At 42.2% G+C, this 27008-nt stretch overlaps 1 protein-coding gene across 9 annotated transcripts in view; it reads right to left on the minus strand.

Annotated features, from left to right (window-relative positions):
• Nucleotides 1-21948, minus strand: part of SIL1 (SIL1 nucleotide exchange factor) — a 168475-nt gene extending 146527 nt beyond the window's left edge. For 2 of the 9 annotated variants that reach the window (XM_039836221.1, XM_039836223.1), the window contains exons 1-3: nt 21779-21909; nt 13563-13660; nt 7670-7781 (exon numbers count right to left, since the gene is read on the minus strand). The gene's annotated coding sequence lies outside the window, so the exon portion shown is untranslated. Of the gene's footprint in view, nt 1-7669; nt 7782-13562; nt 13661-21778 lie in introns of all 9 variants that reach the window. The other 7 variants (XM_039836219.1, XM_039836220.1, XM_039836222.1 and 4 more) reach the window with 5 other exon arrangements.
• Nucleotides 21949-27008: the final 5060 nt, after the last annotated feature.

Genomic DNA, 27008 nt, shown 5'->3' on the forward strand with positions numbered 1-27008 from the left:
TCCATTTTTTGAACCTATTCTGACAAGTATGGTTCAGCTTTAATTATGTATAACACTTCAAAGTGCAGGTGGTAAAACATGGCAGTATGTTTTGTAAAAATAATGTCTTGGTAATGGAGGACACTGTGGCTGCTGTGGCTACTCAAACTTTGCTCAAGGGCCAGTAACCAGATTGGGGGTTCTGAAAGAACAACCAACTTGGTGGATTAGCAAAAGGGAAGACTTATAACTTACTAATGTAGTAAAACAATAGGTAACTCATTAGAGTACCCAGAATTCTCCCACTTTTCTTTTTTCTAGATGCTTTTTGCTCTCATTCAACCCCCTATTTTCCTTCAAGGTTCTTCTAGCAACTTCCTACCTTCTTTCCCCTAGCCAAGAAGGTTCAATCTGATTTTCCATCAGTATCTCAAAATAACAATTATAGCTAACATTTAGAGTATCTGCTCACTATATATGGGGCTCACAACAACCCTATGTCATAGGTACTATCATTATCTCATTACAGATGAGGAAGCTAAGACTCAGAGGGGTTAAGTTATTTTTCCAAAGTCACAGAGCTAATCAGTGGTAGAGCCAGAATTACAAAACAGAAATGACTTCAAAACCCAAGCTCTTAACTATTATATCAAACTGCCTGCCTCCCAAATGAATTAGGGACTTACTACTACCACCTAAAGAATACCTTAAGGAGACAAATCCACATGTCTTTGGCTTGAACCTCTGACTGCTCAGAAAGATGCAAAACTGCTCTTAGAACTATCCAGAACTTTTCTTTCATTTTTCAGAATCACCTGAAAAATACAGTCAGTCCCAAAGAAACCTTGGGGGAATGCAAATGGATCTAGGAATGAAAGTAAATTTACTCCTTCTCTGGATGAACCAAAAACATCTGGATTTAGCAGTACCTGAAGGCAACCCACTGCTGCTCCCTCTACCTGCCTGAATCTCAGCAGATTATCACCACCACGATCCTCATTCCATCACCAAGGGAATAATGGAGACTCTCCAAGTCTTGGGGAAAAAAATAATAATTTTAAAAGGGAAGGAATAAGAAGAGAACAAAGTTCAAATTCCTGTTTATTATATATAAGCTGGTTCTGATATTTTTAAACTTCTTATTAAAATATTCTGGTTCCAAGTTAGCTTTCTTTGCTTAGTCCTAATTATTGCTTTAGCTCTCTTCAAATGGGCCCCCAAAGATGTTGAAAACATGTAACTGAAAGGTCATTTGTTCCATGGGACCTTCAGGGAGACTCCCTGACATCTTGCTCTGAAATGCTATTTTATAGCTTCATAGAATAATGAATTAATCACGGTAATGCGTTCTCCAGTTTCCCTGGCAACCAGGTTTATGGGGTCTAGGCATACAAGGGGGAAAAAAGATGGTACCAAAGACATATACACAGAAAAGCCCCCATTTCTTCATCTAGCAGCACATGCACAAAACAGCCTCCCCGATTCTGCCCAAATCACTAGGCCAGTACTGCTGACATCAAATTTCAAAGCTACATTGTCACTAGAAGTGACACTGTCCATTCCATTCTGCCTGGGGAGTGGTCAGCAGGATGCTGGGAGATGAGGAACTAGGGTAGCATAGAGTGGGAATAGAGAAGAAACATAAACCATAAATTAGATCCAAAAGCCCTGCTGCTTCTCCTGCTAAGAGCCAGCAAGGAAGGACTGAATCAACTTTCTAGAAAGGTAAGACCATGAAAGGGGGTGTTAAAATAAATTGAGAAAAAGGAAAAAGATCAGAGAAGAGTCTTATTACACCAAGTTTGCAATTTATCTGCTTTGCTGAAGCTGAGTAGCAGACTTTTTAAAGTTTATTTTAAGAGCTTTGAGGCCTTTTGAGGGGAGAGGGAGGGGACACTTCACTAATTCTACTTTTTCCAGTCTCCTGAACTTTGTTCTAACAAAGGGCATTTGCATTGAACAGGATGAATTCCTCTTAGAGAAGTGTCCATTACTTAAAAAATGAATGTGTTCCTGTGTGTGGGTGCATGTGTAAAAGAGACATTTGAGCTGTTTCCATAGCAGTTTATTATTCTATCAGATGCACGAGTGAAGAACATGGGGGCAGGGCTGGGATGCCTGATCCTCCAAATTCTTGGGAACATAAAGATTGGCAACCGTTTTGGAAGAAGTTCTCATTCAGGATTTGAGGGAAGAAGAGAAAATCAATGTAAATCAAAATAAAAAGATGCAAGTTTGTCTACTTTTTAAACAAAAACAAAAAATAAAAAGTAGTCTGATTAGGCATCACAGAAAACTTAGGCCAGCACTACCCCTTAAGTTTAGGGACTCCCTTGGCTGATTCACCTTTAAGTGACATAGGATTATGTATCACAGTCAAAATGGGATAAAAGAGTGTAACAGTGCATTTTACACAACCCAACCACATTTCTACAATCACAAAAAAACAAGTTATATTCCAGGGGTGGAGGAGATGGAGTCTAACAAGTTACCTACAACCCTGGCCAGAAAAAAGCTATGAAAGACTCAAAACATTCCTTTGAACAAAAACTGCAGAAGCAACACAAAGGCTGGGAAATAGAGCAAGGAAGAAAAGATTAAAAGAATAGAGGCCATCATTTAGCTCAGAAAAGACTAAAGAGAGAAGGTGAAAGAAGTGAAGAGAGACTTAATGATTTTTGAGCCCAGAGAAAGTTGCTTGAGAGAAGCACTCGCTGGTCTACCAAAAAGCCACCTTCTGGTACCAGAATCTTCAAATGCCTGTCTTGCTAGCTTATAGCTAAAATTCTTGCATAAAAAAAGGGGTGAGGGTGGCTTCAAGAAAAGCAAACTTCTAGATGTTAAACATACATTAAAGATTACCCCAGATACATAGAAGATGGTCAGTTAATATAACAAGTTAAGACACTGACTTTAAAGTAGAAGCAAGAGTGACCAAATACCCTAAGTTAGCCACAAGGCTAAGTATTTCAAAGGAGAAACTCAGGCAAAGGAGAGAGATGACAAGGAGGCTGTCCAATGTCCTTCAGTTGAGAGCTTTATAAATAGTGAAAAGTCAACAGTATCTAAGGCAGGTTAAGGTAACTGTGTACTTAGAGAAAAGGAGGAGGAGAAGGCACCTTTGGGTGGGAGAAAGGGAGCCTTGGAAATGAGTAGAGACCAGTACCTGCAGGGCTACAGCTCTCAATAAATACAGAACCTTTTAAGGAATATAAGCCCATCTCTGTTGGCTCCAGACACCCTCTCCTACTCATACTCATGCCTAGGATTTTCTTCTCTAAATCTAGGACCAGGTCTTTGAACACTAATAACTTTTAAGACCCAAACATTTACAAAAGTGGCTGGAGTCCCACTTACTCCTGACTACAGGGAGCGTGGGGAACAAAGTAAAGGGACTGCCTAGGCCTCACCAGATGGGCACGCCAGCACTCAACAGCACCCCTAGGGTCCCTGCAGCTACCTAGGTTTCAGGCCCTCTCCAAGGGGAATAGTTAACTGGTCCAGGGTCTCACTCATACCACTAATATTTGCCATGAAAAACCTGGCCACTGCCAAAAATAAGTACTATCCCCTCTGATCTCTGTCTGTCTCACCCTGCTACTCACTCACATCCCATGAATTTGTTTCTATCTGACCACTGTCAATTTGTCAATTCTTGTCTAATGCCCTTGTCTAAGAACTTAGGTAGTATTGCAAAAAGTGTCAATAGAAAATCAGAGTAAGATAAATTTGCCATGTCTTGGAGAACTTTTGTATTTGTTTTATTCCAAGCAAATGCACTAAAGCTTGCTTCCTTATAAACAGAAAATCTAAAAATCAATGCCCAAAGCCCAGCAACCAGAAACTCCCCTTTCCAATAATCAAATGCCAGGAAGAGAACCACATAAAATGAAGTCAGGGAAAAACAGCCTCTCCTCAGAAAGTTCCTACTAATAGGGAGTGGGGAGGTCTAGGGGCAGGGAGACACTTAAGTAATGAACAAGAAAGAAAACCACCCTTGATTATATTTACTTAGAAAACAAAGCCATATGAATGAACACGTGTATACCCAAGTTCTGAGTAATAACAGAATCCATTTTTATCCACAAGCTCATTCATTCAACAAATATTTGATCATCTACTATATGTCAGACATAGTTCCTAACACTGAGAATACAGCTGTGAATATGACACGGTCCCTATTTTCATGGAACTTACATTCTGGTGGAGGGAAAAGAGAACAAAAAGAAAACATGAAAAGTATCAGATAGCTACCTTATAGTGACATGAGTAGTTACTTTATATCAGAGGAAAGGTAGGCCCTCTCTCCTAAGTAACAGCAGAACTGAGATCTGAATGACAAGAAGCCAACTTAGTGAAGGTGAGGGAAAAGTATTCCAGGCAGAGGGTACAGCTGGAGCAAAGGCCCACCATGCAAAAAGCAGAAAGTGGCCAGAACAAAGAAGGTGAGGGGCAAAGTGTAGGAAATACAGCTACCAAAGCAGGCAGGGATCTGCTCATGAAAGACCGGTAACCATTGTCAAGTGTGTGTTACATACCATTGAGTCATCTCCACCACCCAGCAACCCTATGAATGAGTGATGTTCAGTGTCCTGTTCGCAACAGCTCTCTCAATTCCTGCAGACTCACGCCTATGGCTTCTTTTATAGAGTCAATCCACCTCATATTTGGTCTTATTTTTTCCTGCTGCCTTCTATTTTTCCTAGCACTACTGTCTTTTCCACAGAACTCTACCTTCTCATAATGTGCCAAAAGTAGGACACTTCAGGTTTGTCATTTTTGCCTCCACCAATGTTTCAGGCTTAACTTTGCTCTAGGACCCACTTGTTCATCTTTCGGGTGGTTCACAGTATCCGTAGAACTCTCCTCCAACACCATATTTCAAATTATTCCATTTTTTCCCTATCAGCCTTCTTCACTGTCCCGTCTTCACATCCATACATAGTAATTGAGAATATAAGGGTGTGTGTGTTCTTAGCCTGGGTCTCTAACGGTCATCTTTGCTCTTGGTGATCTTCCCTAATTCTTCCATTACTGCCTTTCTGAGTGTCTTCTCTTGATTTCCTGGCTTCAGTCTCTATTTGAATTGATGACTGAGCCAAGGTAAACAAATCTTTAACAATTTCATTGCCTTCACTGTCTACATTAAAGTTACATATTTCTTCCATAGTCATGTCTTTTGTCTTCTCGATGTTCAAATGGAGTCCTGCGTTAGCAATTATTTCACTTTCATCAGAAGTCATTTCAAATCATTGCTACTTTCTGCCAGTAAGGTGTCATCTGCATATCTTAAATTATTGCTATTTCTTCCACCAATTTTCACCCCTCATTCCTTTTAATCTAGCCCAGTTTTTCATATATGTTCTGAATACAAATTAAACAAATAAGGAGATAAAATGCACCCTTGTCTGACACCTTTGCCTATAGAAAACCATTCTGTCTTTCCATACTCTGTCCTGATAGTGTCTTCCTGTCCATGATCCAACATATGCCATCAGGGCAATCAAGTGCTGAGCCAGGCCTATTTCTTTCAGAGCAACCCATAGTTTGTCATGATCCACAAGCATCAGCACTTTCTTCTAAGTATGATGCTAAGCCAGCAGATGGTGTGAGGCAGAGTACTGATATGCTCCTTAAGAAATTATTTAGGAAAGTTGATAACTGATTCTAAGATGTAGACTGACTTCAAAAAACTTACCTGGCCACAGAAGTTTATAAGTCTCATTTCCCAAGAGAATGCTTGTTTTTTTAATTTATTGGTTATTAAACATCTACTATGTGAAGGCACTTTGCTAAGTGTTTAGCATGCATTATTTTATTTAATCCTCACCCAACATTACAATAGATATCATTTCCATTTTACATATGAGGACACCAAAGCTTATAAAGGAGGGGAAATGATTTGCCCGAGGCCACACAAGATGCACAAGACAGACCCAGGGCTGGAACCCAGGTTTGCCTGACTTGAAAAGAACCAGGGTTCACAAACACTTTGCTCTGACTCCATCTTCTTCCCTGGGTGAAAGAACAACAGTTCTTCTGGGTCGCCACTCAAGCCTTCTGCCTATTGCTTTCCCTCCCATTGAAAGTCACTCATCTTTCCCAATCAGAGACACAGATTGGGGCCTGATTCCAAATACCTTCCTCAGGAACTTTCCTAACAAGCCAAATCCAATCTCACTGTTCCATGGTTCCAGGGCCTTGGCCAGCCTTTCTCAGCACCTATGGTCCTGTCTGTGACTTTTCTCCCAGATGAGGTTGGAATTCTTTGAAAGCATTATAATCCTCACCGTTGTGAGCACCTATCACATGTCAGGCACATGACATACATTATCTCATTTCATCCTAACTGCCCAAGAGGCTGGTATCAGTAGACCCTTATTCGGATGAAGAAACTAAGTCACAGAAGAGGACCAGGTCAAAAAGCTAACAATCAAAAATGGAATTCCACTTCTATAGTATATAGTACACACAGCTTACTAAATGGTAAGTGAATGAAAGGGGACATATAAACTCATCATGGCAAACTCCACCCTAATGAGGAAGAAAGCAGGTCAAGGCCTACATACCCAGCTCTAGACACTCTAGACAAATATATCCTCTCATCTTCTCAGTCAATATAGGTGCCAATTCAGAAATCATTAAAGGTTTTGACCTTTCTCCCTCACCTCACCAAAGAAATCAAAGAAATCAAATGAATCAAATTAACCTTCCCCAACACCTCCACCTAATACAATCTCATTACAAAGGTCATTCCCCTCCCACTCCCGAGACCACTGGGGAATATTTTATTTCAATAACTTGGTACTGAACGAATCAAACTTCTACAGAAAATACAACCTTGCTCATGTTTCATGGTCTCTTTTACGTCAATTATCTTACATAGTATTTTACAAAGGAAAAGTAACAAACAATAGAGTATTTTAAAGGACAAATGAGAGGCTCCAGAGACGTTTGCTACCAGAAATGGAGACTCAGAGGCAGCAAAAAGAGAAGACTGCTCCAGATGGTGCAGTCCTAGCAGGAAGTAGGGCTACCCCACTGTGAACTCCTCCACTCCCAAACAAGGAACTAACAGGAATCATGGTGTGCTGGGGGCTGTGGATGAACAGGAGAACAGAGGAGGAGATAGCTTCAATAAGTGGACATTTCATCTTAGGAGGAATAGCTCCTTCTTTTACTGAAGCATGACTACATAGAACAAGATGAATAGCAGAAAAGGTGACCACAAGACTAAGCACCTCAAGGCCAGTACCACATCTTTACACCAACTCCAGCATGGAGCCTAGCACATAGCAGACATGTAAAAAAGTAAACAAAAGTTAGCCGAATAAACAATAAAAATCATAACCACTTTTTAATTCAGTTTTTACTCTGTGAAGGAACCTAAGTTCTTTTCATATGTCCTCACTGATACTTAATAATAACTCTGTGAGGTAGATGTATTATTATTCCCCAGTTAGAGCGAAGAAAACGATGAGCCAGAGAAGTGAAGAATCTTGTCCAAGGTCACACACCCTATAAGTAGTGAAGCTAAGAGTCTAATTAAAGTATGCCCCAAGTCCAAGGGCCATGCATGTTCCTAACCACTGTACAGCTCAGTCATCCAGTCAAGTAAGTGAAAGGAACAGTGGGCAAGACCACAGTATTGCTGAGGAGGAACTCTGGTCTAGAGTCTGGAATCACCCACCTTGCACTTAACACTTGGTCTGAAAGTGTGCAACTCTGATCCAGCCTTCTTTATACTGCAGGTCTTCCTGGCTACACGGTGGGAAGAATTTCCGGCTCTCCAACACTGGCTGCTGCCAAGAAAGAATATGTGCACACCTACATCAACCAGAATGGAATGTTACACAAACCACAGGTGCTGGCTTTGCAAACGTGGGACATCACATCTCAGGAAGTTGCCATGTCAGTGGCTTAAGTGGTCCAAGGTAAAAACAGTAGCCCTCACCCAGTAGAGACAGCCAACAGAGAGACAGCAGGACAATAGGTTACAATGGGTTCTGCAGCTATCAGATATTAACAAGTAACAGGCCTGAAACCTCTAGGACTTTTTCTGGGAAGGTGGAAAGATGCCAAATGCCAGCACCCTTAGCCATCATGTCTGCTGAGTGGCCTGGTGGCCCCAACGACACATTAACTGGGGCACTGAGAGAGGACTTGACTCAGGAGGAACAAGGCAACATTCCAGGGAGTAACTTTCAAGATTATCACTTAGCTGACTGAAGAAAAACAAGCAACCTATCACAGTACATTTCTTTTCTGATCTCCAGTCTTACTCCCTTATCAAAATCCACCCAATGTACCATCTAACTGATCTGTTCATATTGCAAAAGTACAATCATCTCACCACCACAACCACCACTAACAACCCTCCAAAGGCTTCCCCTGATATCCAGGTAAATACAAAATGCTTTACCATGGCTAAGCTGGCCTGTTCTTGCCAATCCCTACAGCCTCATCTTATACCCATCTCCTTTCACTCACTGTGCTTTTTCAGTTCCTCATAGTTGGCTTCCCTACCCCCAACCCTATCCCAGAGTCTGCTGAGCCCTCAGGCTGAAACACATGTTGAATTACTTAATAAACATCTGTTTGTTCTTCTCAATTTAACTCCAACACCACTTCCTCAAGGAAGCCTTCCCTGATTAACCTCTTATCCAGGACCAAGTCAAATCTGTCAAATGTTCTCATGGTACCACATTCCTTTCTTTCAATACAATTATTACAATTGTAATTTGGCATATATGTGTGTGATTATAATTTGATTAATGTCTACATTCATCAATACACTCTGAGCAAGCACTGTATCTGACTTAGTCATAACTATATCTCAACGAGTTTACTATAGTGTCTGGAATGTAACAGATGCTCTATATGTTTGTTCACTGAACAAACTTTCAGAGTACAAAATTTCAGAAAGGAAATGAAGCTCTTTCCAAATAGAATGGTTCTGCTCAGAGAAGCTGTCTCCCCTTGTGGGACCACAAGACAAATTATTTTTTCCCCCTCCTCATTCCACTTTCTCAAATTTCTTACAGAATTTACTTTCCATGTCCTACCATTCTTCAGGCCAGTGGTAGCCATAGTGATAAGCTGCCTACAGCCAAAAATAGTCTAAAAAGATATCACCTTGTCTGAGTGCTCTAGGCTTCCAAAATAAAAGTCAATATCAAAGGCTAGGCAGATAGAAACATAAAAACCTTTATCCAGTAAAAAGACTGAGACAAACAACTAGCAGCCTCTGTAAAAAAAATGCTTCCCAGGGCAGGCAGTGCCCCCAAGTGAACCACCCAAAGGAAAAAGGGGAGGGGAGCAAGGCTTCATGGGGCTGAGGCAGAAGCAGATACACCGTTCCCTGAAGGGATTTTAAACCCTAGCCTTTACTCCTTGGATAAAGCAGAGATGTGCCCAACATTAAATAACAAAGTCTTCCCTGATGAGGCAGCTTCAGAAAAGGTCTAGGATCAAGGCTTGCAGAAGCAACACCAGGGTCTAAGGAAGCTCACATAAAGCTCCAATTGAAGCCAAAATTCCTATGAAAGGAGGAGGGTCTTGTCCTTGCCCTTTCACTACTCAGGGTAGGCAGATGAAGGTAGGAGAAGCGAAAGCATTTACTGAGCATTACTTAATGGCAGACATAGTGACTGGTAGTTCAAAAACAGGGCTGTTAGTGAAAAACAAATGAGACATAGATGAGCACATAACATAAACGGGCAGCTGAGGTTCAGCAAGCTTAAACAACCTGTCAAACAGCTACTGAATGGCAAGGTCAGGAGCACACACAGGTCTGCCTGAATCCAAAGACTCTTTCCTCCTACCCTTGTGCTGCCTTTGTGGGTCACTGAAGAGCCCAGTTCTTCTTCTTCCGCCTTCACCACCACCACCTTCCTAACTAGAATATGAATGCAATTCCAGGAAGCTCTTGGGTGAGGAGGCTTTCTTCAGCACAGCACAGCCCATCACGATCAGTATGTACAGAATAGAGATATGAGGTATGGAGCACAGCTCACTATTGGGAGTAGAGTTCATCATCTATAGCTATGGGGAAGAGGCTGGATTTTCTGAAAATTTGAAATGGACCCACAGGGATAAAGTCTCTGCCTTTCCCAGAATCCATTGCTGCTGGGTGCTAGGGTGGTAATCCTGCAACCCAGAGTACCTTAAACCAAAGACTGCTGTGTGGTCCATCACATCATGAGAGAGACAGTACCCACAGGGCAGACAATCCCAACTGAAGTCTCCACAGCTCCTCTAGCTATGCAGAGGGTAGCAACTCCATACCTGAATCATCCACCGTCCAAATCAACCCTGCATCTCCTGCAAGGTTAAGCCTCCATTCATTGTGCTGTAGTTCAAGGTTAACCCTTCCCCTTACACTTATTTCAGGGTCTGCCTCTTATCAAAAGCTATGCCAGTTGATTATTATAACTACTATGCCATTATGATAACATTATTGCACTTTTTTCCTGCACTTGACATCTGTTGGCTGATAGGTTTAACTAGTACATAAGCAATAATTACATAGTGCTTTCTCCTTTCTAACCAAACCACTAGTGCAACTCTTAGGCTAAATCCAGTTGCGGCAAATGCCCAGCAGCCACAGGAAACATCTCGCCTGGGCTCAGCCACCATGCTTTCGGTGGTCTTAGTGCCAGAAACAGAGGCTCGACTAGGTCCCTAATTGTTGATGCACACCCCAACTCCTGCAAAGGCTATGGAATTTGGGGAAAACACAAACCAGCAAGCAATCTATTGTTGAAAACCCCAAAAGGGCTGTAGGAATCACACACAAGCCTCAGAACTGCAGAGGCACAAGCAGTACAAAATCACAATGCCACACATCACAGCAAAGAGAGGAAAATGCATTTCTCCACTGGGAGTTCTCAAATAAATGGTTCCCAGAGAGCCATTCTGCCTGCTTCCCTGCACACACTTGGCATCTACTGGTTAAACAAGCAACAGGGAGAAAAGGGTTATCTTCGGGCCCCTATTTTGAAGCTGAGAAATCCAACAACCTGGCTGCTGCTGGGCCTTCTTTATCCAGGGCCCACTAGAGGCTGGAATACAGTCTGAAGTCCAGAGTAGAGAAGAAAGTCCAACTTCCTGTCAGCCAAAGCCCCGAATCTACCTGTTACACTATTTGAGACAAACAAGGTAGAAAAGATGTGACTACAAAATATCAATATGCCTAATCCCACATCAGCCATATTAAAGTAAAGGCAACCCTTAGCAAAACTACATAAAAAACACCCATGATAAAACATGCCCCACCAAGAAGCCGGGGCTGGCCTGCTTTGTTCTCTACCCTGTAATACACAGGGCTTTTTTTTTTTTTTTTTTAGGCAGAGAAGGGGTAGAAGGTTATTTAAATTTAAATTAAATTTAAATTACCAGTGAACACTATAATCTGTGTATAAGGAGAAAAGAAACATTTAAGAGTGTCAAGTGCAGGTTCTTGGGACATGTGTGGCCAAGGCAGTAGGAGCCCGCAGGGCTTTCTCCTTCAGCCTCAGCATACCACCCTCATCACTTGGTAGCAGGCAAGCCAGAAGGCAAGGCCCAGGGAGCACAAAGGGGCACTGCCCCTAGGTCCAGGGAGAGGATTGCCCTCTCAGAAGGAAATTAGTATGAAGCAACGGATGTTACTGAGGGCAGGGACCATATCTGTCTCATTCACCATTATAGTCCCACGGCCAAGCAGTATCTGACATAGTAGGTGCTCAGCAAAGAACTGTAGATTGAATGGTAACCAGAAAGACTGCTTAGGTTAAAAAAGATTGATGACAGCTAGAATCTAGTTCTTCCTCCAGTAACCTGTGGTGAAAGAAGGGCTATGGTCTGCAAAGAATATATGAAAGGGAACCTAGACAATAAAAATGAGTCTCTTTCAAATACATTCTTGGTGCCCTTAACAGATTGACAAGTGTATTTTGGTCAGACTACTTATGTAACCCTAAAAGGACAATGCTAGAAGGAAAGAAGAGAGGGAAGAAGGGAACACATGGGGCAAAATATTTTACTTAGTGCTTACTATGTACATATCTAAAATCCCCAGGGGTTTTACAGATAAAGAAATAGGTACAGAGAGTTAAGAAACTCATCTGAAGTCTCACAGTTAGTCATAGTATATCTGATGCTACAGCCAAGAGCTTTCCCCCATATTTCACCTTGCTTTCCTCCAAGGTAAGCTGCCTTCCCAGCTAACCTTTCCTTGTATTCTGAAGAGGAGATAATGCTCCTACCTGTCCACACAAATCAACTAGGTAGTCACGTTTCTTAGAGTTACTTAGTTAACTGGCACTGTGGCTTGATGGTTTCATGAATTCCATGTTTGAGACAGCCCAGTATAACTTAAACCTAGGTGAACTAGCTGAGTCTCTAGACCTACAAAGCTGCCAAGCAGTGAGGGCCTAACTAAGTCATCAGCTGGCACCTATCTCTGGGACAACTCTCTTTGGAATAGCCAGCCCAAGCATGATCTCTATATGCTCCTAGAAAGTTGTTCTCAGAGATTACAAAGGAAGTACCAGGAACCTCTCCCACTCTGAGCTATGACAGCAATGCATAGTATTCTCCTTGAAGAGAATTCTGATTTAAATAGGAATAGTAAAGGTAAAAAGTCAAGGATTTCTGCTTGGTCCTCAGAAGCATCTGAGCCTTCCCTCCATGTGGCTTGCTGCCTTTCTGGAGTTTCCAGAGACCTTCCATCCCAATGATGTCAGAGGCAGCAGAGTAGAAAGGGCAAGATGATTTTCAATGTTGTATTCTGAAGAGACCAGTAGTGAGGATCAGCCAGTGTTTCTAATGGAAGTGAATACCCTGGACAAACTCAGGGGAAGCTAAGTAATACTGAAACATACTATCTCTTAGGATTGTCTATTTTGCATCCTGTATGAGGGCTTGCATTAGTTAAAACTGGTGTCTTTTTTTTTTTTCTTCCTGAAGCTTAGGGAAGCTGATGATTCACCCAGGTGCACAACAGCTGCTGGGAAAACCTGTAGGAAGAGGCCACCAGCAAAGGCATACTGTGTACGGTGAGGAGGGTCTCCCAGGAGTGCCCTACATGCCAAACCAGTTGTCAGGATATTAATCCAAGACTATCTTGCACACTTTACAATGTTTACTCTCTCGGGAAGCGGAGCATTAAATTATATCCAAGGACAAGAGTCCTTCCAATTCTATTCCACACTTACTTCTTTGCCAAAAAGATTTGTAACCCAGAAACAAAGCCCTCTGCCTAATAGCAGTAATAATACTTGGCAAAAAAAAAAAAACAGGAAACCAGACTGTCAATTCAAGCTTCCCTGAAAGGTACTGTACCAATGGCACCTTAGTTTACTCCAACTAGAAAATGGAGAAACCTACTACTGACCCCCCTTTTCCAAACAACACAGGCCTACATAATAGATTCCTAAGGAGGGGAAGGCTTAAACCAAAAGAAGAAAGAGGGAACACCACAGTTCCACTCCTGCCCCAACTGAAACAGCTCTGGAAATCCATAAGAGAATTCCAAAAAGAAAAGACTATTCATTGTCACAGAACTAAGAGCAAGGGGTATGAATATGAAATAAGGCTACCTGGGCTAGTCACAGCTCTACCCTGAGTAGCTGTATGACCTTGAGTAGGTCATTTAGACTCTTCCAACTTCAATTTCTTGCATCCATATAATGGGATTCTGTAAGGATCAGATAAAATAATGTTATTTGAAAGCCCTCTAAAAACAGTAAATTGTTGAACATACTTTGAGCCTGATTGTTATTCCAAAGACTGCTGGGTGAGAAACCCTAAGACACTTCTGGGGAACACAGAGGTAAAACTGTCACCTCAGAGAGGCAGTCTACAGTGACTGGGTCTAGGTGTTAGCAGAGAAACCCACACTACAGGAATAAAGTGAGAAGAGTAGAATTTAAAGAGAAGACCACGCTTGGGTCAGCTCAGGTACATAAAAAAATAATAGATGCACATGGTTCAAATTTGAAAAAGCACACAAAGGTATACAGTGAGAATAAGTCTCCCCGCTCCTCTCCCATTCTCCAGCCACCCAGGGCCCCTCATCAGAAACAACCACTCTTTTCAGTTTCTCATGTATTCTTCCAGAGATATTCCAATCAGCTAGTTTCTGCCTCAGGTGGGGATACTACTGGTGGAAACACTTTTAACACCTAGAAGGTAATGCCAGGGGCCGTTAAGGACTAGGAGAAGATCAGGACAGCCAAAGGATAAGATATTGTTCCTCAAAAAGATTCCATAGAGGTGCGGATTTCCTTCTGGCTAGTACACTGCTTTGCCCTTTAGCTGACCACATTTAGGCAATGATTTTGTATAATGTATTTCCCTTTCAGTTGTGTTTATTCACCCAGAGTTTCTTCTCAGAGAAGCCATTAACAGGAACAGACTCTGGGGCCTCACACTGTACCAGCCTGAGCACCAGGCCTTTAGAAATAGAAACAGGGATAAAAATCAAACCTCCCTCATCAGAGGCTGGGCAAAAAGGGTAAAAAAAAAAAATCACAAAAGTCCGAGTTGCCATATTTCTAGAGATAGAATACAAGGGAGGATGAAATCCAAGACTCAGCCAAAGAGACTAATTCGCTACCAATAGAGGGCTTACTCCCACTCCCGCTGCTACACTGAACCAGTTGTAAATCTCAACGGGAAAGAGGGTCAACATCAGCACAAAATCCAAGTCAGTGTATTTAACTGTGCTTCCCTAACTTTGTTCAAGGCCCAGAAATGGGCATACGAATCAGAAGAAAACCATGACAGAAGTCAAAGTTCTCTTAATGAGCTAATTACTTCATGTCTGGATGAAGAACAGAAGGCAAGAGACAAGGAGAATATACTGTCCAAGGGCCCTAGGTGGACTATGGAGCAACCAGCCCTGCTCCATGTCAGACAGTGCCCAGGAAACAGGACCTGCTGGCTCGGGCAGCCCGTTAAAGAGAGTATCAGAAAGGTGAGAAATGAACAGAGTGAGATAAGAGATGGGCAGAGAAGCAGTAAAGTTCCTTATTATTTACAATTTTTAGTTATTCGGCATGAGCCAGCTGTGACCACTGATATGAATAATAAACCAACCAACAAAGAAGACAGACAATGATATGATGGTAAAGCAAGATAAAACTTGCTTGGTCAGTATAACTTATCCTCTAACCAGGTCTTGGGTCAGGAACTAGCAACTGCTGCTGTTTGTCATTATTGATAATAACACACAGGACTTAAATTGTGCCAGAGGAAGCACTTTCCATATGTATTCTCTCAATTAAAAGTCAAAACAGCTACAAAATTAACTATTACTATTCTCATTCTAAAGATCATGAAATTAAGGCTTAGAGAAAGTAAGTAACTTATTATCTGACAACTAATAAATAGATAGCAAAATATGTAATCAAGTAAGTTGACTCCAAAGTGTTTTTAAACCACTCTGACATACCATTCATTCCTTCACTCTTTTTCTTTTAAAGATGTATTAAAGGTTTGCTTGGTTCACCAGAAAAGGTCACTGGTGCACTGGCTCCATTCTTTATAGAACACACTCACAGCAGTCTTGTCTGAGAGCTATTTCTTTGTTTCTAAATCAGGGGAAAACTTCAAATCTATTTCCTCAAGGGTAAGAGTAAGAGGAAATACACTTCAGTACGAATAGGAGAAAAATCAGCATGACAGCCAAAACTCTTAAGAGTAAAGATTGTAAGGTAATGGACGAGACAGTCAGTGGAAGGGCCTTCTCCCTCTCTGGAGATTTTAAACTGCAATAGCATCTGGCAACTTTACAATACTTTAAATAATCCTAACAACTTCTAGGGCCACCCTCTGTGAGCCCTCTGGCTTGAGTCTCGGCTCTGCCATTAATACACTGGTGGCCCTAAAAAAGGTATATGACCTATTTCACTTCTCTGGGGCTCAGTTTTGTCATCAGTAATATAAGAATCCACCAAATGCAAAACCAAAGCACTGGGCAGTGACAGAACTAAAAAGCTGTCTCCTGACTCTTCACTCACCCAAGGAGCCACAGTCATCCATTGGATCTGAACCAGACCAAGCCTTATGTTTGCAATGAAATTGATAGAAAGACCCCAAGGATGATCTCTTCCAGTCCCCAAACACCATGATTTTAGACTTTAGCAGCTGGGCCCAGAGATGTATACTTTGCTTCATGAATACACTCAAACCTAATTCCCAATGAGTATGAGATGGGAGGGTCACAAAATCAACTTTAAATACCTTGTTTAGGAGCTAGCCCCTTAAGTTTCCAATGTCTACTACCCGCTGGATTCAAAGCATGACTGATCAATGTTGTATCTATCGACTGTCCTTCTTTATATAACTTCCAGTGAACTGAAGCCTGCTCATCTAGAAGGTGGTCAGATGGCTGCTGCCCACCTTGGGAGTCTCAAAGAAATGTGAGGCATATGCATGAAACTATTCTCAGAAGTTTTTAAAAAAAGTCCATTTAAAAGTTTATTGGCATTAGCCTTCCTCTTGAGACCTCTGCAGTGCATCTCAGATTCTTCCAGTTTCTAGAACTTCTCTCTCTCACAAGACAGAGAGGCAGACAACTTGCAGAGAGAGAAGTGGCTAGACATAGATCAGTTCAGTGACTGTGATGTCCCTCCACCTGTGGTGATAAGTGGTAATTAAAACACATAATCAAGAATTCCCTCAGTCAAGACATAGCCAGCTAGCAGACCTCAAAAACATACCCCTCCCCATTTCTCTGTGAATATATGTGATATGGGCTAAACAGCAGACACTACCCAAAAGCTCCAAGTTCCAGTCCAGGAACACTTGGACCAACTCAGGAGGTTCAGCTGTGAAAAAAGGCCTGGGAGGCACCAGAGAAGCAGATGGTAAATGGACCACCTCGAAAGTCCAAGGTTTGGAAGAAAATAGAAACAATAAAGAATAAACTCAAGGCTAGCCTCTTTGGAAAAGTCTAGGTAAAAATCATCCCTCCCACCACCAGCTCTGCCCACATTCTATTTCTTTTCCAACTTTCTTAACACCATTAGGCTTTGAGGCAGACAATATAAATAACTCACAAAGGGACAAAGAACTTCCACTGAATTATTAAAAATATCAATAAGCAAAAGAAAAATGTCATTCTTACCAATCCTCATGCTCGCAAATATCTAATGACCAAGAAGTTCACCAGACCTGCTACACCCTTTTGGTTATACCCTACACGCAACGTGCTCAGTGATTAGAAAGAGCTCAGCTGGTTGGAAAACAGATACAAGAACAAATTCACAGCTTTGACCCTCCTACACTCCAACTAGCTCAACTCTTTCCATGACAGCCTTAGCTATAGCCAGGCATCTCACAGGAGGCCCAAATAGCAGAGGATAACAAGAGAACTAATCCTAAGGCATTCCCACCCTGGAAAAACACAGTGAACTCTTCAACAGCAAGAACTTTTTCACATGTTGGGGAAGACGTCCTCCACATCTGCCATTGGGCCTGACACCGAGGAGGGCCTTGAGAAAAGTTGAATGGTCAAATGTCCTGTTGATAACTGCAGACTCATAGCACAGTACAATGGAAAGAGCTTTGGAATCAGAACTGGGTTTAAAGCCTAGCTGCACCAACCTTAAATCACTTAGACTCATTGAGCTTCAATTTCTTGTGTGTAAAATGGGGATAATACCAACTGTCTTATAAGGTTGATGTGAAAACTGAATGAGCTAATGCTCTATTTTTACTAGCTCGGTGTTTGAGGCATCAAAAAAGCTTGTGGTAATAGCTGGATCTACTAGATAGAAAATATGCCTCAATGACTATAGAGACAGAACATAAGATATGCATTCTCAGTGAAGGCAATATCACTCCCAAGAGAGTAAAAATTGATTCTTAGGTTAGAAAAATCTCATATTACAATGGTTTGTGGCCCTCCAAAGGGCCACAGTACATAAATAGATATATACTATAGCTATGGTTATTAAAATTCCATTTGGGGGGGGAGGACAATTAGGAAAAAAGTCTCAAAAGGTGATAATGAACAAAAGGTTAAGAAACACTTGACATCCAAAGGGCTGACCCAATTTCCATAAAGACAGTACATTAATTTGCATAATAGTCATGGGTAGGATAGCCAACTTGTCCTGGTTTACCACAGACTTTTCTGGTTTGGGCATTAAAGTTCCACATCTGGGAAATCCCTCAGTCGTGGGCAAACTAAGATGGTAGTTCACCTTTCTCATAGGAGAGATCGATACAGGCATTCTCATTTCACAAATGAAGTGACACCAAGAAACATGGTGGTTGTCATGACGGATTCACAGCACTTCAGCCGCATTCCTGAGTGAGATAAGACGATTTGGCATTTGTCCAGACCTAGGCTGAGTTCTCTGCCCCTAACCTGCACCAAGGCATTGGCATGGAATGTTACTCATGCACTGACTATGCCATTACCTTTGTTATGGACCAAATGTTTGTCTCCCCCTCCCCCAAAAATACATGCTGGAGCCCTAATTCCCAATGTGATGGTATCTGGAGGTAGGACTTTAGGAGGTGATTAGGGTTGGATTAGGTCATATGGATGAAGCTCCTATAATGGGATTAGTACCCTTATAAAGAGATAACTAAAGCGGGGCTCAATCTCTAAGCCACGTGAGGATACAGCAAGAAGGCAGCCACCTATGAACCAAGAGAAGGGTCCTCATCAAAAACATGACCATGCTGGCAACCTGATCTCACACTTCCAGCCTCTAGAACTATGAGAAATCAATGTCTGTTATTTCAGCCACCCAATTTATGGTATGCTGTTAAAGCAGCCCATAACTAAGACACTTCTCAATTCCTCAAACACCAAAGCCAAGGGCACTAGTAGGAGAATGAGGGCAGACAAGGCCTGCCAACAAAACCACACCTTCGTCAAAGAGCTGCCTGGAGGAACCTGAAGGAACTAAAAGTCTGGGCTGAACATAGTTCTGCTGCTACTGGATTCTGTCTCCAAGGGAGAAAATTGCTCAGGTGAGGACACCAGTTAGAAACTCTTAACAGGTCAAGGAAATTCCAGGAGGCTCATCACATGTCCTGAGCAGTTTGAATCTTTTAGGTTTTTGTCCAAAAGAAAAATTTGAGTATTATTGATGCTAGGTATCAGGGTTACCTACCTGAAAGGCAACAGGCTATTCTCCTCCTTCACTCAGCAATGAAAACCTTGGTGAAATCAAATGAATAAAAGAAAGGGGCAGGATATTCCCTCTTTAGACCACATATAATTAAAATAAGAAGCTCCATGCTGTGGAAGACTAAGGCTTGAAGCTTAAGGCCGACTCAAAGAAGGATAAAGTATTCATCCTTGCTTAGAAAAAACAAGATTAGTTTCACAAGAACAGGTCTCCAAACTGACACCAAATCCAGGCATTAGAGATGCCTGTGCTACAGAGAGTGATCTAAGTACCATCTGAGGCCCCAGAGAAAAATCTCCAGGAATACACCACCAAGGGGCTAGCATTGTAAAAATGTTCAGATTAGCTCTCTTGAAAAGAGGCTTATTCCAAGAGACTGGCAAGACAGCCTCTGCAGCAAAGCTTCACTCAGGAATAAAAAGAAAATGAAGAAAAAAACAGGAGGAAGGATAAGAACAGGAATCCACAAATAAAATGAAAGAATTAGAAGGCATCCATCTATTTGGAAAAAGGTACAACTTGCCTTTAGAGACTCGTTTTTTAATATTCATTAATATCAAATCTTCATTCTTTGAAGGTGAAAATAGTTCTCACGTTTCTATATCCCAGGACTTTTATGTATATTACCTCATTTAACTATTCTTCAAAGTAAGTATTATTCCCATTTTTATGCAATGGAAAACCAAGCCTAAGAGGTAAAATAACTTGTCCAAGGTCAGATGGCTGTTAAGTGATAGACTCAAAATCAAAACTCATGTTTACCACACTCCAAAAATCTGTTAGGTGCACTTTGAAAGAATTGTTAACTCATCTACAGACAAGTCAGGTGACAGAGTTTCTTAATGCCATTTGGGGTCAAAAAAAACAAAACAAAACATACAGTATGGTGTCATGTATTAATGAGACTGACCTCTCACATGATCCAAAAAGTCTCTGGAGATAATTTTGGAGGTGACTTTCCAAAACTGCTTTGGACAATGGCCATATTGCTTAAGAGATACTGCCCTCAACTCTCACCACTCACACCTACGCATACCATTCTACAGAACTACACTCATTGAAGGATTAAGATCTGGCATGTTTACTTTAAAATTGATTTTGTTACTTTTCAAATTCACTTAACTACCTTTTTTGCTCCAGTGAAACACACCATGGCTCAAAATTGGACTCTGCGGAGAATAGCTGGCCTTCAAAGACAGCAGAAAGGGGAAGAAAACAGGAATCAGAGTACAAGGCAACTTTTCATTCCTGGTTACTAACATCGCTACTAATTTATTCCCCATTCCTGCCACCTGTAAAATGGGGTCAGTAAATCTTTTCTGTAGCCATTTTCATCAGAATAGCACATGTATTAGCAGATTAAATTCACTAAACATCCAGGTTAAAATACATCTGATGTGGCAACACCTTCTTAAAAACCTAAGGGCCACGTTCTCAAAAAAATCACAGACCAAGATCTGATCCACATTATACAAACATCAACCTTGATATCTTCATGCCCTGCTCCCATCAAAATCCCAAATCTGCTATACTTTAATCAAAAAAGAAAAAAGTTTGAGTGGGGTGAAAGCTGAAAAAAACAGGTACAAAACATCTTTCGCAGTCAAAACAAACACTGTTGAGAGTTTATAAACACATCAGTTTCTTCTCTTAGCAAATATGGACCAGGTCATTCATTGTCCTGTCTACTTAGTCTGGGTTAATCTAACTACTCAAACCCCCAGAGCAGTTTGCAGTTTTGTTTTACTGAGGTTGGAAAGCCAGCTGAGCTTGAACTGAAGCCAGGCATCGAAAAAAGATTAGAAAACTGATTTTACACATGTGTCGTCCATATATATTTTTAAAGGCATCAAACAGCCCTGCCCTCTAGTTTCTACAGTGTAAAGGAAGCCCCCATTGCCTTCTCAGGTGTAGGGCATTTAATGACTCCTAGTCTTTCCCACCAGGAATAACATTACAGGGGCTTATATTATCAACTGATTCTCTCCTGTCTTCTGCAGCAGAGAATCTAAAAGCGAGGATTTCGGCACCACCTGAATCAGAACCACCTGGGAAGAATTCCAGGTGCCTAACTAAGATCGACTTTACGCGAAACCCCTATAGGTGGAGACCAGGGATATGCACAAACTTCAAGGTGATTTAAGACACACCAAAGTCTGTAACCCTTACTTTTTAAAGTCAAGTCTTCTACCAGGACAAAGAAAAACACGAGATAGGAGTAGATAAACGACAGGGGTAGGACGCAATTCCACCTGATAAAGAAACAGAGGTTTCAGCCAAGAACCAGCGTCAACACTGTAGTTAGACGAACAAACTGGAGCCGAGAGAAGGGAACAAGGAAGAAAACTAAAACAGATGCGGAACCAAAAGCCAGTCTTAGATCCCACATTGCCTCATCTCCCGGAATTTAAGAAGGGTTACTAGAGATGCTGAATGGGAAAGATAGGAAAAGCGGCTGTTGGGCTGAGGGGCCAGGTCTCCTGACACTACAGAGGAGCGCAGGGCCCACTTGGACATACCGCTGTGGAGACACTAGGGAGGATGTATGGGGACCCCAAAACAGTGCTGGGAAGGCGCCGGGCCGCTGGCAGGAGGAGGCTGGGGCAGTGCCCTGAGTCCCCCGCCCAGCTCCAAAGCCAGATAGCCCTCACCACCCCTACCTTCGGCTTCCCGCCTGACAGCCAAGGGGCAGACACAACCCCCACAATACCAGGCTGTCGCACCGGCAACCCGCTCCGGATGCGCAGACGCGGCAGCGCCCGTCTGAACCCGTGAGCCCGCGGCTATTACATCACTCGCCACCTCACCCAATTGCCGCCTTCCAGAACCTACTGCCACCTCACTCCCTTTCAGGCCCTGAGAGTTATTAGCCCCGCCTTTTCCTGTCTCTGTTAAGTCCCTCCCACTAGCGTCTGTCTTCGCACAGCTCCTGGACCTTTTTTCCCCTATATCCCTCCGCCGGAGTGGGGAGAAGCCTAAAAGAGATGTCTGTGAACTCGTTTTGTTTCTAAACTAGACCAAAATGGAACTTCGAAGATTCTCTGATTTCCCAACAATGTAATTTCTTTCTAAAGGAAGAATCCTCGGGAAGAAAGGGGGCGGGAGTTAAAATAAGTCAAGCTGTTGTGACTCAGTGTGGCATAAAGCCGAGAGTATCAAGCAATAAATAGTGCTTTGAAAATTCATGCAGAATAGGGCACGGCAAGTCACCTATTTTGTATACTTGTGTATAGTGTGATTTTTTTGACGACCAAATATTTTAAAAATAAGTCACCTGTGCCTCTAATCTGCTTTACAGCTGATTAGCTGTTATAGGTTCCAGCTGCTTGCATATACACTGTATAACTTTATAAGAATTGTCATCCCATTTTTATAGATGGAAAAGCTGAGGCTCAGAGGTTAAAAGATGGACACAAGATAATACAGTCAAAAAGTGGTAGAACTGGGAATTCAAGACAGATTTGGGTACCTTCAAAATTTCTTTTCTCTTTCCACGATACCACTGTGTTAGGCCTTTCCCTTACCTCACCTGGCTAGTAAAAAGTGGTGCTCCCTCAGGCCCTCAGAGTGCATATAGTGAGATCATCCAACAAGCAGTGATCTCCCTTCAAACAGCAGGTATTCCCCAAGAGCAAGCAAACAACCTCTCTTTGAGTTCCTTTCCCTTTTCTATGCATTCTGTGAGCTTCTAGCAATTAATTTACTTTATTGATTATATTTACTTCAAGCAGGTGGGGAATTGACTTTGCAGCCACTAAGTAAACCTTCATTAGTAGCTTAGGGAGGGAGAAAAAGACCCTCTGCAATAGTTGGGTGGGTAGTTCCAGTTTAACAGAAAGGTCTAAATAGGGCACTTCCCTGGAGCTGGGTGGAAAAGGACAGGGAACAGCTCACTTTTTCTATGGAACATCCAGGAGACCAGTGAGAGTAGCTGGGCCCAGGAATAATTCTAGCTTGTGTCATTGCCTAGAGTCATAAGAACAGATAATAAATGTTCAACAAAATCTATTGCATAAATTACAGAATGAATATATAAATTACAATCAAGCCTGACAGATTTATTAAAAAGTTATAAATGCTACAATAGTAAGATGCTTAAAAATAGAATAAGCTCAAATCTAGTAATAGAATGAATAAATGTACTGGCCAAAAGGAGAAAGCGTCCAGCAGGATACATAGGGGTCAGCACTCACAAGTCTGGCTTCCTTCTTGAAACTGATCTAACCAGCTCAAATGTGTGGGGAAAGGAAATTCTGTGTCCTCCAGTCCTCAAACTTTGAAAATCCCTGACTGAGAACCACCTTCCCAGGGAAACCAACTGTGCTCAAGTCTCCCTTAGCTGTTGAAACAAGTGTGTAGGGCTGAGCCTAAACAGACAGCCTCTACTTTCATGGTCCCAAACAAGAAGGACCACTGTAAAGGTGGGAAGTTTGAAGTCCAGAGATCAGAGCATGGGTGGGATCACAGCTGTCTCTTCTCTTTTTTTTCCTATATTATTCTTGGAATTGAGCAGAAATAAGTTTAAATTTTCCTTTTAAATAAGTGAATAAGCAAAAAGCCATTTCTCACCTGCAGCTCTGTTGGAGAGCTTCCAAGTTCCCTCTTCTATTCCCCAGAAGAGCAAAAGCTTGGAACAGTAGAGAGCTTGAGGAATCACCTTCAACCAGGCCACCATCAATCAAAGGGAACTGCAGCACCTGGCTAGGCAGAGCTCTATATGATCAACCTGGGCTTCCTCAACAAGCAAAATGTTTCAAATAGATTATTTCTCCTCTGATCAGCCTTTCTCAATTAATCTCCCACAAGCCTGATACCCACTTGTGTGGAAGCATTCCTGGCATCAGAAATTGGCTCATTGCTCTCTCTAGATGGGCCTAAAATGTAGAGTGCGAGGAGCAGGAGCCCTAGCTCTAAGGTATTTTTCTGCCTTCTCTCTGTTCCTTCTCTTCTGTTCCCCCACCTCCCAGCTTTCTCCACAAACTTTAAATTCTGCTGCCAGGACTCCCTTCTGGACTCCAGATATTTTATTCACTGGAACATAGTACCAAGCCACATGCCAGCCAGTTGTTGTGGGGATAGAGGTATGAAACAGTCCCTCCAGGCGCTTACCTTCAAAGAACTCAGGGTCTGATGAGAGACACAGGAATGTAAACAGATCAAATCAAAATAGCCCAGCAAGGGCCATAAAACAGAAATATTAGCAAAGAGCTGTAAGAATAAGCCCATTCAGTTCACATTGCTCTCTTTCCAGATCCCTTACGTGAGTAAAACTCTTTCACATTCATCATCTTGTTTGCCGCAGACAGCCCTGTGCGGTAGATGATTGTACTCCCATTTTACAGATAAAACAAAAACACGCTCTCTGAACTCTTCAGAGCTGTGCTCTCAAATATAATAGCTGATAGCCACATGTAGTATTTTGATTTAAACTAATTAAAATTTAAAATTCAGTTCTTCAGTCACACTAGCCACATTTAAAGTGCTCAATAGCCACGTGAGACTAACGTCTTCCATATTGTGCAGATTACAGAACATTTCCGTCATCATAGAAAGCTCTATTAGACAACAGTGCTTTAGAGGTCCTAAGAGGCAGTGCAAGGGCAGGAGTGTAAATCCAGAACTATCAATGTTCCTAGAAAAACAAAGTCAAGCTGCCAACATGGATGAATCAGGAAGCTATGGGGCACTGCAGAGGAGACCAAGAGGAAATGGCCATCTGAACCAGAGTCCTCCACTTCCTGGGCTACACTCAAATGGAGTGGGTTACAGTAACCAAGGAACTGTGGAGACCAGATGACCTCTACCTTGGGACCTGGGCACACCTGAGCTTTTATCAGCAGCTTCTTCAGTGGCAGTCAAGAATTCTATGTCTCTCCGCCCCAAGAGACCTCAAGAACTCCAGTGATTGTGCTTTGCTCTGTCTCTGGATCATTTCTGAAGGCTTCAGTAGCAGAAAAGGAAAAATTAAAACAAACAAACAAACAAAACAACAACAGCATATCTAGCCCCAGTTAAAGGCTTGTAGAGTGTGAGGAGCAGGAGCCCTAGCTGACAGCCTCCCACCTGAGGGAAAGCCTTGGCAGCTCCAGGGGGCTTTGACCAGAAAAAGTAAATTTAAGCCTGCATTTGCTTTCAGCTAAACAGGCCTCTCTGATTCAGAGGAAAAACACTCAAAAGAAGAGACCTAGAAGACAGACAAGATTTCAAAACATTCTCACCAAACAACTCCTACTGAGGCCAAAGCAAAACCCTAAGAACCATGATTCTGTCTCCAGAAACACCTTCAATCACACACCTGCTCATGTACACAGACAAATGCACTATCTGCAGGTATCTACAAAGGCACTGAATCACACACAGGAACATACATAGTTAGGACAGAAGTAGTGACAGCCCTATTCTAACAGGTTATCCACTGCCACATAACAAAGTATCCCAAAACAATCACTTAGCAGTTTGGGCAGGGTTTGGCTGGGAAAAATTGAGTCTGCTCCAGGTACTGTCAGCTGGTATGGCTCAACTAAGGCAAAATGCTCACTAGCGTGGCTGGCAGTTGACGCTGGCTGTTGGCTGAGACCTCAGCCAGGACACTGACAAGTGGCCTCTTCCAGTAGCTGCTTGGCCTCCTCACAACTTAATGGCTGGTTTCCAAGAATGAGCATCCCAAGAGAACAAAGTGTAAAAGTGCATTTTTACGACCTAGACTCAGAAGTCACATAGCATCAGTCTGTCATACTCTATTGGTTAATGGAGTCACAAAAGTCTGTTCATATTTAAGGAGAGGGAAAGAGAGCCCACCTCTTGATGGGAGGAGAGTCACTGTCATGTTATAAAGAGAACATGGGGGATGGGATATATCATGGCAGCTACCTCTGGAAAATAGAGTCAGCCACAAATCCCACACCATGGTACAAACATCCACACTTATGCACACAGCTTATACATCTAGACTCATTCACCCAGCACGCAGATGTGTTTACACATGTGGATAAATTAAAATATGCTGCATTCGCATACATGAACATTGTCATACAATGATAGGCACATTCCCATAGATATATTACTTGCATACTTATACAATTTGGCATGTCTAGTGAAACACACAAACATACACATATAGAGTTGCCTTGAAAACCAATCAGAGACCCTAAGGAAACCAGACTGAGGAGTATAACCAGATGGAGTATAACCTAGATGTCAGCAGTCCCCTCATCCTGCTCCATTTCCCCACCAAGATCCTATACCTTCAAAAACATCAGTATGAAATTCTGAATTTACTATAAAGGTATCATAGCAGTGAACATTAATAACACATACCATGCAGCAGACAACTTGAAAGCCTACTTGAGCAGTTCTTTCCTTCCAAGTCCCATTAGATCATCAAATCCATATCACTGTCGGCAGAAAGCCTGCATTGGGGACTGTGGAGCAGCTTAAGAACAGGCTTTGGAATTGAACAGACCTAGGTTCAAGTCCTGACTGCCCCTCACTAGCTAAGCAAGTTGTTTAACCCTAACCAACCTTAGAGTGGTGTTTCCTTATCTATAAAATGGAGATAATATTAGTACTCACCTCAGCAATGGTTATAAAGTTTAAATGAGACACCATATATAAAGCATGTGGACTAGTGCCTGGCACAATAAGTGCTGCATAGTTCTTTGCTATCAGTCCTATTCTTTTCTGTGTCTCTTGGCTACACAGACATTGTGCTAGAGCGGAAGTCCCCAACCTTAGGGCCATAGACCAGTACCAGTCCATGGCCTATTAAGAACTGGGCCGCACAGCAGGAGATGAGTGAAGCTTCATCTGTATTTGCAGCCACTCCCCAGCACTAGCATCACCGCCTCAGCTCCACCTCAAATCACTAGGCATTAGATTCTCACAGGAGCA

The sequence above is a fragment of the Pteropus medius genome, unplaced genomic scaffold, assembly GCF_902729225.1.
Source record: "Pteropus medius unplaced genomic scaffold, Ma_sr-lr_union100, whole genome shotgun sequence".
Lineage (NCBI taxonomy): Eukaryota > Metazoa > Chordata > Mammalia > Chiroptera > Pteropodidae > Pteropus > Pteropus medius.